This window comes from Podarcis liolepis, assembly GCF_965112155.1.
Source record: "Podarcis liolepis genome assembly, chromosome: W".
Classification (NCBI taxonomy): domain Eukaryota; kingdom Metazoa; phylum Chordata; class Lepidosauria; order Squamata; family Lacertidae; genus Podarcis; species Podarcis liolepis.
The window spans coordinates 29094056-29107676 of NC_139568.1; the positions used below are offsets into that span (position 1 = coordinate 29094056).

At 45.3% G+C, this 13621-nt stretch overlaps 1 long non-coding RNA gene across 2 annotated transcripts in view; it reads left to right on the top strand.

Annotated features, from left to right (window-relative positions):
• Positions 1-13621, top strand: part of LOC310697734 — a 422763-nt gene that overhangs the window by 57151 nt on the left and 351991 nt on the right. The window contains exon 1 of one of the 2 annotated variants that reach the window (XR_014521176.1): positions 428-499. The exons of the other annotated variant lie outside the window; for it this stretch is intronic. This is a non-coding gene — a long non-coding RNA (uncharacterized lncRNA). Of the gene's footprint in view, positions 1-427; positions 500-13621 lie in introns of those variants that run through there. 2 annotated transcript variants of the gene reach the window in all.

Consider the following 13621-nt stretch of genomic DNA (forward strand, 5'->3'; position numbering starts at 1 on the left):
TCCTGCCTGGGCACGATGCAGTGTTCAGCACAAAAGGAAGAGCCGAAGGTCAGCTGCCTCTGGTACCAAGCCATCGTTGGGCTGTGCTTGTCCAGCCAACTCATGCCCAATACAATGGGCGTGTCAGATAGTTGAGTGACGTTGAAGCTGATGATTTCTCTGTGATTCCCAAGTCGCATCACCATTGGTGGCGTCTGCTTCACCACTTGCCCCCCGAGCAGCTCCCTGCCATCCACCGTGACAACCTGCAGGGGCAGTGTGGCCGGCAGCAACTGCACAGCGTGCCTGTCGACAAAGTCCTGCCCTATAAAGTCCGCATTGCTGCCTGAGTCAATGGTGATTGGCACGTCCATGGTGATTCCATTGGGCAGCTGGAGAGATGCTGTGAGCCTCACTACTGGTTTGGGCGGGAGGGGGTTCACGGGCTGTAAAATCTCTGGGGACTGCGTCACTAACACGTCTGGCTGGGCCCCAGTGCCTCTTCCTCCAGCCAGACAGCGTCGTTTCCCTGCTGTGGTCCTCCTTGCTGCGTTGCTGCAGTCACCATTGCTGAGGCTGCAGTGAGCTTGTGGGGCCTCTGGGGACACTCTTTTGCCATATGCCCTGGCTCCTCACAGACGTAACACTTCCTGTTCCCTCTAGGAGGCTTCGCTTTCACTGCTGCCGGTGCTAGGGCTCTGGTTGCTGACTGAGCCCTTGCACCTCCAACCTCCATAGGTTCGGCTCCTCCTCCTGGCGGAGGCGTGGATTGCGCCCGCGCTGCTTCTCTGGGAAGGAAGGAGGGGCCCCCGGCTGGTTCGCGCCCTCCACGCCCTTCGTCCCTGCTCCACGGACGTCCTTCCAGCCTCACCCCCACTGCCAGTGCCCTCTGAACGACCTCCTGGGTGGTTCGGGGTCTCTCCCCCCTCGCGATCTCATCTTTAATCGAGTTGTGCAGCCCCTCCCAAAAGAGGTCTCTTACAGGAGCCGAATCTCTGTCCCATTCCAGGGCACTGACCAAGGCGAAAAAGCGGGCATGATACTGCCTGACGCTGGCCCTCCCTTGTCTCAGCCCATGCACCTCCTTCCGTGCAAGATCCACGTCAATACTTGATAAAAAACACCCATCCATCGCTTTAATAAAGGCATCTGCATTCTGGAGCGCCGGATCCTTATCTCTCCATAAATTGCGTAGCCATGCTTTCGCATCCCCATGCAAATGGGACATGATGAACCCCACTCTCTCTTGTTCATCTCTAAAGTCTTTATGCAGCAGTTGCAGTGTGCACAGTACGTCGGCTCTAAAGTTGGGATACTGTTGCAGGTTCCCATCGAAGTGAGAGACCAGCCCGCCTGTCCGTCTCGCCAACCCAATTCCCTCCTGCCGGGGTGTCTGCTTTGTCAGCACGTCTAACCTGACCTGGAGATCCCTGCAGGCGGCAGCTGCCTCCTCCTCTCTCTTCCTGGATGCGAGAGCCTCGGCGTTCAGTTGTGCCACTGCGTTTCTGAGTTCCTCTATCTGCTGCTCAGCCGTCATGTCGTCTGCCGTTCGTGAGCTCGCTAGTAGGCACCTGTTTCTCTCCCCTCCTCGAGGCTGTAGATGCCCACAAGAGGGAGACGGAGCTTACTGTCAGAGCTGCTTGAAGATCCTAGCTCACAGAGGATCACGCTAGCCAGCGATCATTAAGTAAAAGTCTTTATTGAATTACAGTTTCCATTCTCACGCTGCTGCGCGCAACTCTACGTCTAGTAGCTAGGTCGGCGAAGCTCCGTCTGAGTCTCCGCCCCGTGTGCACCAACTTAATATCCTAGCCTTGCTCCACCTTTTCCGCCTGACTGTCCTCCTCTGGGTCCCTCTACCCCCCGGGGCTTCTTCCTTCCGGGATTCTTCTGACGCTGACCCGGACCCTCCTGCCTCCTTGCGCCGGGCTTTAGGACCTGGTTCCCTTTCGGGGCTGCTTACTGCGCCGCCTTCCTCTGCATTTGAACTTGGCGCGCGCGCCCAACCTTCCACTTTCCTCTTAACCGTTTCTTCGCTCCCCGATGGAGGTGTGGCCACTCCTGACTCATGCCCTCCCTCCTGTGGTGAGCTGCCAGCGCTTCCCCCCTGGCTCCCTTCCTCTTCCCTGCTTCCTGGCGGTGACGCTGGTCCCGATTTCCAGCTGCTCCCCCCTGAGTCCCCTCTGGCTCTATCTTCCTGGGGTGCCCCCCTAGACTCCCCCCTTGCCCTGGCCACTGGTGCTCCTTTCTGTGAATCCTCTGATTCACTGGAAAGACTAGGAGATCTCGGGTCGTCGTCATCACTCATCTTTTCTTCTGCCTCCTCCCCTTCGCTCTCTGTTTCCTCCCTTGCCCGTGCCTCTGCTCCTAAACCCCTGACAGGTGTGAATAATAAAAGTCTCTAAGCGTATGCTGCTTGACTCAGACTATGTTTACAGACGGCGTGCAAAGGAGTTAATTGCCATGAAACCGCCCCTGCAATCTCTTCCCGGTCATAAACGCTGCTATCTCACCAAGTTGAACAGAAAAATTCCTTTCACTTCTTTCTAATCCCTTAAGATATTTTCATTTGTTACTTTGCCTCAGAGTCCTTATACTTTGTATCTGAGGTCTCTCTTCTACAACCACTTAGCGGCAGCTTTTTTTGTTTTCCCTCTCTCCCAGCCTTACGTTGTACTCCATTTTCTCTTACCGCCGGTAGTGGATTCCTGCTCCTTTCGTAATCCTTTTACGCTGGGTTCTTTAGTTAGTCTTTTTATCAGCTTAGTTGGTTTGTTTTTTCCCAGTTTTATGACTGTTGTCGGAGGTTCACCGCTTTCACACGGAGCCTGAGGCTTCACAACACAGAGTCTGTTACATCCCCTTCATGCTGCAGCTCAAACCCTGCAAAACGCTGACAATACAGGGAAGCTTGGGCAGCGTCGCTGGGTACCTTGACCCTCAGGATAATCCTCCTGGGGTTACGAGGTTCACGGAGCCTTCGTGACCCCTCTAGACCTCTGTGTTGTTCGAGACTCCCCCGAAGGGCAGGCTCGCGCTCCTTCCCATGGCTGCGGCGTCCCGGAAGTCCCTGTAGATGCAACTCTCTCAGTTGCCATGGTGACCGGACTTGTCTCGGCGTTCCCACACAACTCCACAGCTCTTATCTCTACTTGCTGCAGGTGGCCGGCCTTGAAGCCTTTAGCTCTTTTCAGCTTCCCAGGCTCCGACTCACGACATAAACAACTCTTAACAGCTTTTGGAGAAAGAGGCGTCTCTGAGCTTTCACTGCTCACTGCCCCCCCACTGCACACGCGGCCTCCAGGACGTTTTCCTGCACCCCCTCTGGTGGGTAAAGGGCTCCCAACACTTGGCCTCTCTCCTGGCTCCTCACACAGACACGTTGCAGCATCCAAACAGCTCCCAGGCTCAGCAAAAGCACCAGCAGCATTGCCAGCAACAGCAACAGTCCCTTCACCCCCCTGTGGGGGTTCCCAGCTCCTCCCAGCTGTGTATTGGCTCTCAAGAATGTGGCCGGCGCCATCTTGCCTCTCCCTTTCGGATGCAGCCACTTCTCGGCCCTTGCTTCCCACCCCAGCTCCACAAGATTCTCAGAGTGCTAGCCAAGCGGCCTCTGGCCTTTTTGCACCCAGGACAACTGGCACCAGCTGAGCATCCACATTTTCTGCCAAAAAAGCAAGCACACATGTCAGGAAACTGACATCGGAGCAACAGGATAAGGAGAGGCTCTCCGATTCTGCAGGAGAAGGTACCATCACCAGGGGGAGACGCAGCTTAATAGAGGGGGAAGGAAATCAGCGTAACACCAAGGATCCAGGAGAGCAAAGACTTCCGGTCGGCGCCAGCGCTAATGGCGGTCCTTTTTCCGAGCTCCGGAAGAGGACTGCTCTGCGAGTTCGGGTCTGACCCGCTACGGCAAGCGGGGGACCCCTAAAATCACAGGCGCTGAAGCCTGTGAACGAGGAGATTCGGTGGGCACCAGGAGCGCCCCCCCTTTACCGCAGAAAGAGCCTTTTTAAAGGCTCCGGAACGACATCGGGGGAGCGCGGTGCTGAGAATCGCTACCCAGCCCGCAGGGTGAAGCCGCGTCGCTATTAGCGGAGAGCGCCGATTCCTTCCTGTAAATTTCGGACTGAAAAAACCCGTGAGTAAGATTGAACGTCTATTTGAAACTAAAGTCATTTGGCTGACTAAAGAAATTTGGCTGAAAACGGGGAGGTGAAAATTAAGGAAGTCTGCCTTCCCCCGACTGCATGAAAGTGAAAGCAACGAAACTTTAAAGCTGCATCCGCAAGAGACATTGTCTTTGATTAATTAAATCTGACATTTGGACTTTAGACCTCCCCTCTAGCTAGCAGGGCAGAGGGGAGGTAAAAGAGACATTAGTAACTGCATGATTTATTTGAAAGAAAAAAAATTTCTGCTGCCTCAATAACCTGAAACGGACTGCTAAATAAGACAATAGGGCACTGAACTGACTTTTTCCTGTGAAGGTTACATTGTGACACAAAGTTCCTGGACTCTTTTGCTACAGTATACCAGAGTAGGCTGAGACAGTATCTACTGGAAAAGTGCTGCAATTTATATTTACAAGCCTCCTGATATACTTGTCTTAAACTTTCTTTGTTTCTGTATTTGGACATTTTCTTTGTCTCTGTATTTGGACATTTTGACTTGCTCCCCCTAGAGGGTAAAGTAAAGGTTGATACAGCTCAAGACAGTGGAATTTTCCATCGGGAGACGGTTCCCGTGGGAAACGACCTTGGGACATGAGTGGTCCACCAGAAGAGATAGCCACAAGAGCTAAGACTAGACAACAACAACAACAACAACAACATCAGCAACAGCAACAAAAGAAGAGAGGCTCGATTACAGGCGTAACTCCTACAGGACCTACAGGAACAACAGGACAAGAAAAAGTGACAGCTGTCTCCATGGATGCTGTGACACAAGCTCTACTTAAGATAAACCAATCCCTGGAGACCTTAACAAAGCAGAGTTCAGAAAATACACAAAAATTAACAGCAAGATTGGATCTGAACACAGAATCTATAAATAAATTGGTCCAGGAAAATTCTGCAACACGTAAAATTGCGGAAGAAGCTAGAACTATTGCTGGAGAGACTCAAGAGAACTTAGAACCGATTGCAAAAAAGGTGCACGAGCATGATGCAACTCTGGCTTTGTGGGAATTACAGAGAAAAGAGAGGAATTTGAAATTGAGATTAATTCCAGAGAACGAAGGTGACAATCTCGTGGAGTTTTTAACACAAGAGTTCGCTGACTGCTGGGAAGATTTGGAGGAAGACGAATTTAAAATCACAACAGCGTTTAGACTGGGTAAAAAACAGAACAGAAAGACTCCGAGGGATTGTTTGATCACCCTTAGATCCAAGGAAGAAAGGGATAAAATATTAAGACTACATTTTGAAAAGGCCTTGCAAATTGGAAATTCAGCTGTACAGATTTTTAAAGACATCCCTAAATACATCTTGGATCTGAGAGCTTTCTATAAGGACCTGGTTTATCTGTTAAAGAAGAATACCATCCTCTTTAGGTGGGAATTTCCACAGGGATTGTCCTTTGATTACAAGGGGAAGAAGGTGAAAATAAAGACTATACAAGATAAAGAGAAATTTTTGGAAAGAAACCGAGAGGACCTACAGAAGGGAACTGTGGACCCAATTGCAGAACAGAGGAGAGCAATAGATATTTTGAATCTTTCGTTTGGACACATTCCACCACCATCAGAGGAAGAACAACAACTTGGAGCTGTTGGAGGAGTGTCAGAAAAATAACAAGATGGCCCTGCAATTCCTTAGTTGGAATTGTAATGGGCTCAATATGCCTTTGAGGAGACGACAAGTTTTTCATATTCTGAACAGAGAACAACTGGATTTGATATGCCTACAAGAAACCCATATAACCAGAGCTCACAGGAGATTACTTATAAACAAAAGACTAGGACAAGAATTTATCTCATCAGACAAAGTAAAAAAAAGAGGAGTTGTGATCTATGTAAAAGAGAAGTGGGCTCCAAAAATGATGTTTAAAGATGAACAAGGAAGATATTTGGCAGTTGAGATACAAGTACAAGGAGAAAAATTTCTGATAGTTGGAATCTATGCACCAAATGAAGGTAAAGCAGAATTCTTCAAGAAACTTCATGAAACTTTGAGGGACTATCTGGATTATAATATGATAATTATGGGAGACATGAATGGTGTGGTCTCCACTAACATGGACAAGGCACAAAGACTGACAGTTACCAAGGAAGGGAGACTCCCTAAGACTTTCTTTGAAATGACGGAAAATATGGACTTAATAGACATATGGAGAACAAGGAACCCTCTTGAGAGAGAGGGAACCTTTTTCTCCCAAGCAATGACGACCTGGACCAGAATCGACCAAATCTGGATTACTAGTGGGATGGCTCCAAAGATTAAGAAGGTAGAGATCTGCCCAAAAACTTGCTCCGACCATAACGCCGTGAAGATGGAAATGAAACTTACAACAACTGGTCAATTTAGATGGAGGATGAATGACACCCTCTTTCGAGATAAGGAGATCCTCAGGAAGGCCCAAAAAACTTTAAAGGACTATTTTGAAATAAATTTAAGGGCCGATGTGGAAAAAAGAGTGATCTGGGACGCAAGCAAAGCTGTGATGCGAGGGTTTTTGATTCAACAAAACTCAATAAAGAAGAGGAAACAGAATGAGAAAAAGGAAAAGATTTTGGAAAAGATAAAGGAAGGAGAGAAAAAAATAAGAGTAAAACCAAAGTCCCAGGAGATCTTGAGAGAGATTAAGTTATATCAAACACAATATATGGAATTGATGAACCAAGAGATTGAATGGAAGATAAAGCAAATGAAACAAAAGACATTTGAATCGGCAGATAAATGTGGCAAACTCCTGGCATGGCAACTGAAGAAAAGGCAGAAACTAAATACAGTTACAAGCCTAGAAGTTGATGGAAAGAATATATCCAAACCTAATGAGATCAGAAATTGCTTTTTGAGTTATTTTAAAAAACTCTATGCTCAAGGACCACAAAATGAAGAAGATATAGATAAATTCCTTGATAAATATGGATTACAAAAAATCTCTCATCAAAGTAAGATGGATCTGAATCAGAGAATAACAGAACAAGAGATAGAGGCCGCCATTCAGAACATGCAACTGGGCAAATCTCCAGGACCAGATGGACTGACTTCCAGATATTACAAATCTTTGAAGGAATGGTTGATTCAACCATTAAAAGAAGTCTGTAATGAGATTCTAGAGGGAAAAAAGGCACCTGATTCGTGGAAAGAAGCGTATATTTCACTCATACCAAAGACAGAGACTGAAAAGACTCAATTGAAGAACTACCGCCCAATATCATTACTCAATGTGGATTACAAAATTTTTGCAGACATTTTGGCAAAAAGATTTAAAAAAGTGTTGATGGAAAAGATTCATAAGAACCAAGCAGGCTTTCTCCCAAAAAGGCACCTAGCAGACAATGTAAGGAACATAATAGACATTTTGGAAAAGTTAGAGGTGGATATAAACTCTAAAGCAGTGTTGATTTTTGTGGACGCGAAGAAAGCCTTTGACAATATTTCTTGGAGTTTTATGAAAAAGAATCTTCATGGGATGGGGGTAGGCCAAGGTTTTGAGAATGGTATGGGTGCAATATATTCTGAACAAAAAGCTAAGCTGATTGTAAATAATGTAATAACTGAGGAACTCAAGATAGAAAAAGGAACACGGCAGGGGTGCCCAATTTCCCCATTGCTTTTTATCTCGGTTCTGGAGGTGTTGCTGAATATGATCAGAAATGACCAGCAGGTCAAAGGTGTACAGGTCGGAGCTAAACATTACAAGTTAAGAGCTTTTGCAGATGACTTGGTATTGACCCTGCAAGAGCCAAACACTAGTACGAAAAAGGTGTTAGAAATAATCCAACAGTTTGGCCAGGTAGCCGGATTCAAATTGAATAAACAAAAAACTAAAGTTTTAGGAAAAAATTTAACAGATATGGAGAAGGAGAAATTTCAAAAGGAGATAGGGCTGACGGTGGTTAAGAAGGTGAAATATCTAGGGGTTTATTTGACATCTAAAAATTTGAATTTGTATAAGGATAACTATGAAAAATGTTGGTCAGAAATTAAAAAAGATCTAGAAATATGGTCAAATTTGAAATTGTCAATGTTAGGCCGAATTGCAGTGATTAAGATGAATGTATTGCCTAGAATGTTATTTTTGTTTCAAACCTTGCAGATTCTCAACAAGATGGAATGTTTTAAGAGGTGGCAGAAAGATATCTCAAAATTTGTCTGGCAGGGCAAAAAGCCCAGAATTAAATTTAAAATACTGACAGATGCTAAAGAAAGAGGGGGATTCGCCCTGCCGGACTTAAAATTGTACTATGAAGCAGCAGCGTTTTGCTGGCTGAAAGAGTGGATGCTCCTCGAGAACACAGATATATTGGATTTGGAAGGTTTTAATAATGCATTTGGTTGGCACGCATATTTATGGTATGACAAAATTAAGCTGCATAGGGCCTTTAAAAACCATATTGTCAGAAAAGCATTGTTTAATGTTTGGATAAGATATAAAGATCTGTTGGAAAACAAAACCCCTAGATGGGTGTCTCCTGTGGAGGCTAAGGCAGTGAAGAAACTCAATATGGAGGTTGGATGGCCGAAGTATTGGGAAATCTTGGAACAGGAGGGAGATAAACTGAAATTACAAAGTCATGAGAAAATGAAACATAAAGTACAAAATTGGTTTCAATATCATCAAATAATGGAGTTTTTTAAACAGGATAGGAAAATTGGCTTTCAGGTGGAAAAATCAAAATTAGAGACTGAATTGTTAGAACCCAATACTAAGAATTTATCAAGAATGTATAACTTGCTGCTGAAATGGAATACACAAGATGAAACAGTTAAATCGGCTATGATTAAGTGGGCACAGGACATTGGTCATAACATTATGTTTGCTGACTGGGAATGGTTGTGGAACACCGGTATTAAATTCACGGCATGTAATGCCTTAAAGGAAAACATTATGAAAATGATCTACAGGTGGTACATGACCCCAGTCAAGCTAGCAAAAAATTACCATTTGCCTGATAATAAGTGTTGGAAATGTAAAGAGACTGAAGGTACTTTCTATCACCTTTGATGGACATGCCCGAAGATTAAGGCTTTCTGGGAAATGATTTATAATGAAATGAAAAAGGTACTTAAATGTACTTTCCCTAAAAAACCAGAGGCCTTTCTCTTGGGCATCGTCGGCCAATTGGTGTCAAAGAGGGACAGAACTTTCTTTATGTATGCTACAACAGCAGCAAGAATACTCATCGCAAAGTATTGGAAGACACAAGACCTACCCACTCTGGAAGAATGGCAGATGAAAGTGATGGACTATATGACATTGGCTGAGATGACTGGCAGAATCCGTGATCAGGGAAAAGAGACGGCGGAAGAAGAATGGAGAAAATTTAAAAGCTATCTTAAGGACTACTATAAACTTGATGAATGCTAGAATGTCGAGGTTTTCAGGAAAAAAAGGGATACAGTGATATAAGATCAGATTATAGAAAAGAGTAAGATGACAGAGGTTGGAAAGGAATATTTAGAAGTTGCTAAAAAAAAAATTATGGACATTGGGATGCAGAAAGGGGGGGTATGGGGGAGTCCCGGAAAAGAGGTTTATGAAAAAATGTTATGAAACTACACGTGTTTGTATGTCTTTTTAAGTGTTTGTTTTGTTTTTAAAAAATTTTGTAAAACCAATAAAAATTTTTATAAAAAAAAAAAGGATCCAGGAGAGCAAATGGGGGAAGAGGGGAAAGGGCTCCGGGATTCTTCCCTGGACGTCAAGGAGAGCATTGGTCCTCCACTACCCACGCCCTCCCTGCGCAGAAGACTCCCACGCAATGAGAGGCGGAGACGACTGGGTGTCAAACAGATTTTATGCTGGAAGAGGTTTAAGAAACGCCCACAGACAGATACTGCTAGCGAGTGAGGCAGCCACGCGGAGATGGGCTGTGCAGCCAAGACGGTTTAACCCAGGCCGTTAAGCTCCCAAACGGGGACAGTTTACGCACGAGTAACTCCAAACCACTACAGCAATCTGTCTGTCACCGAAAGTTGCTCGTGCGCAACAAGCAGGCGGCATCATGAGTAAGACAGGAGAAGTCAGAGCCACGGAAGGGGCTGCTGGAGGACAATCGCTGGCGGAGAGAAACCGCGACTTGGAACAGCACATAGCCCTCTTGACAGCGAGGCTGGACGAACGACGGTCTCAAGATGCCCAGGGCAAGCCCACCCCCATAGCAAGGAAGGTCCCGGGACTGGTGCATAAGTTTGGGGGGAGGTCTCAAGATTACGGAGCGTTTAGAACAGAAATAGAATACGCCTTGAAACTGCAGCATAACGATTTTGCAGACGATGAAGCGCGAGTGGCTTATATCGTGGGTCACCTGGAGGATGGGGCTAGGGAATGGATCAGGCCCCTGATGGCGACGCAGAATGCAGCCATGCAGGACGTACGGAAATTCTATCAGGCGATGGACGCGATGTTTTCCAGCGATGTAGAGCAAAGTGTGACAAAACGGGAACTGATGAACTGTAAACAGGGAGACCAGTCAGTTAGAGACTACTGGTCACGTTTTGCTATGATAGTTCACCATCTCGGGTGGCAGCTGGACTCTGAACCCATACAAATGTTGTTTGAGGAGGGGTTGTCACCAACGGTCAAGGATGAGCTTTCGCGCGCACCCCGCCCACAGTCCATGGACCAGCTGACCAAAGCTGCACTTGCGATTGGTGTGAGGCAGGAAGCGCGGGCTCAGGAGAGGCGGGAAGGAAGAGAGCAGCGTTGCCATGACTACCGCATTCCTAAGATGCCAAGGCAGCCGACAGACTTCCGGTTGCGAGCGATGCCATCGCAAGCGGGGATTTCTTCCTAGCGGAGAATCCCGGGTTTTTCGGAGGATTTAGGGGGGTCTTTGGGCGCAGTGACCCCCTGAAGTAGTGTCTGGAGGGTGTTCAGACACTCAGGTTCCCGCGGAGAGCCACAACGCAGACCACCCGGCCGCCAGGTAACTCCAACGGGAGCGAAGAGAGCGGCGGGGAGGAGATGCGGGCTAAGGGGAAGCCATAGCTAACTCCGGAAAACAAAGCCCCGAGCTTGCTGGGGGAGCCCACAACTCTCGAAACCAAGGAATTCGGGCTTAAAATATTTTCAAAGATAAACTAGGACTTCAAAGGAAAGCACCGGATGAAAAATAAGTAATTACGAGACCGGCGCTATCTCCAATCAACGTGTGCGCATTTGGGAAGCAAAGTTGTTAAAAGTGAAAGTGAGTCGCCGCTCGCGGCTATTGTTTCTTTTCCCCTTTCAGGCTGTTACAAACTAACTGATACAAACTAACTTTTTGATTGTAAAAGAAGAACCCAAGCTAAAAGGGGGAACGGAGGGTTAAGATTTGCTACTTCAAGGTCCTCTTTGGAATTTTGAAAGGGGAAGCTGAAAGTCTAACTGTGATCCTTTTTTCTTTAAAAAAAAGACTGCGCAACAGAGGAAGTGTCTTCGACTCCATTGTATGGTCAGCCTTCCGGGCTTTCTCCTTTCCTGCCTTTCCCTTTTTTCGTAAAAGACTTTTTTTTTCTGGTGCCCACCAGATAGTTTATTCGGACTTAACTTACATTATCGGACTTTCAACTGGCATTGGAGAATTGAAAAAACTGGCTCGGCAGTTTTGAAATATCCCCCATTTTTACTGCACCACTTTTTATTTTTTTTCCCTTCTTTTGTACTTTACCCAGCTACACTTCAGAGACCCTGGGCACCCAGTGGCCAGGAGGATAATTACAACCTGTTTTCTAGCTCCTCTCCTTAACCTGTTTTTTATTGGTTGTTTATTGGTTGTTCGTGCTCCATTTGATTCCTCTGTTTGGAGGTCGGACTAAATCTGATTCTACAACTACTCCATAAGAACTTATAAGGATTAGCCCAATTGGGGGCAGAAGATTCCTTTTCTTTTTTCCTTTCCCCCCCCTTTCTTTTCTCTTTTGTCTCCTGCGACTGGAACTTTGAACTTTCTCTTTTTTTCCTCTCCCTTTTTTATATTTGTTTGTACTTCTTTGCGATACAACAGGAATATAATTGGGGAAAATTTTGACTTCTAAAGGGAGTAGCCTAATTGGTGGCAAGAAGAATACTCTTTGAAGTCTCCTGGACTTAATTAATTACCCTTCCTTAACTCTAGAGGGGGGTGAAATTTGGAACTTTTGGTAAACTTTTGGTAAAAGGTATAATATCGATACTCCTAAGTTAGACTTATATGAATTAGTGAATTTGAATTGGATTTTGAGTGCTGTAAGTGAACAAGGTTGGAACCCATAAAAGGTTGAAGTGATATTAGGGTGGTGTCAACTCTAAGTTAAAGGTCATATTGGGAGGATGTCCCACGTACCTAAGAAAGGTGGGGAGGGTGGAACACCAGGAGATAGGAGAGGGTCCAAACCAGATGCAGACTTTAAGGCAGAAATTTTGAAAATGTTCGCCGAAATTAGACAGAGTGAAAAGAATATGGAGGATAAATTGGAGCATGTAAATACAAGAATAGAACAGGTGGATACGAGAATTGGGAAAATGGACCAAAAGATTGATGAAACTGTAAAAGAGCTAAGAGGTCAAATTAAAGATGTCTCCAAAAGAACACAATCTCTGGAAGAAGGAATGAAAAAAACAAGAGTAGAAATGAAGGAAGTGAAACGGGAAGAAGAGAAATTAAAAGCAGGATTATTGGAAGTTAACAAAACACAAGAAGAAGTATGGGACGCAATCGCGATGAATGAATTGAGGCAACGGGAGGTGAATCTTAGGCTGAGAGCAGTCCCCGAAACACAAGGTGAAAACATCAGAGAGAAATTGACAACAGAAATAGCACAATGGTTGGCGATACCCAAAGAAGAAGTTGAAAGATCAGTTCAAAACGCATTCAGAATAAGAATGAGAACAACCAGAACAAAGAAAATGCCTGGAGATTGTCTGATTACCTTCAAAGATAAAGATATGAGAAATTTAATCCTGCAAAAAAAACAGAGAAAAAAGATTAAATATTGATGGGAACTACATAATTGTCTTTAAAGATATTCCAGTAAGATTGTTGAAACGAAGAGACCCATACAAGCCATTGGTCCAAATTCTCAAGAAGAACAAGACTGAATTTAAATGGGAATTCCCTCAAGGGATCTCATTTACCTACAAAAGTAAGAAACACAGACTTACTAGTCCGGAGGAAACAAGCAAATTCCAGAGACGCTATAAGGAGTTGACGGTAGAAGAGGAAGAAGAAAGAGGAGCAGTAGGAGGAGTTGGTCTATTGGAGAGGAAGCATTTGGAAGAAAAGGAGAAGGAAAACGGAGAGTCGGAAGAAGAAGAGGAAGAAGAAGAAGAAGAGGAGGGAGAAGAACAGGAAGAAGCTAGATCATAATTAACTAGATAAATCTTTAATTGGGAAGGAAAGATGGGGCTAAAACTATGGAATTGGAACATTAATGGAATGAATGATAGGAAAAAACGAAACAAAATTGAACAATACTTAAAAAAGAAAAACCTCGATATCATCTGTCTT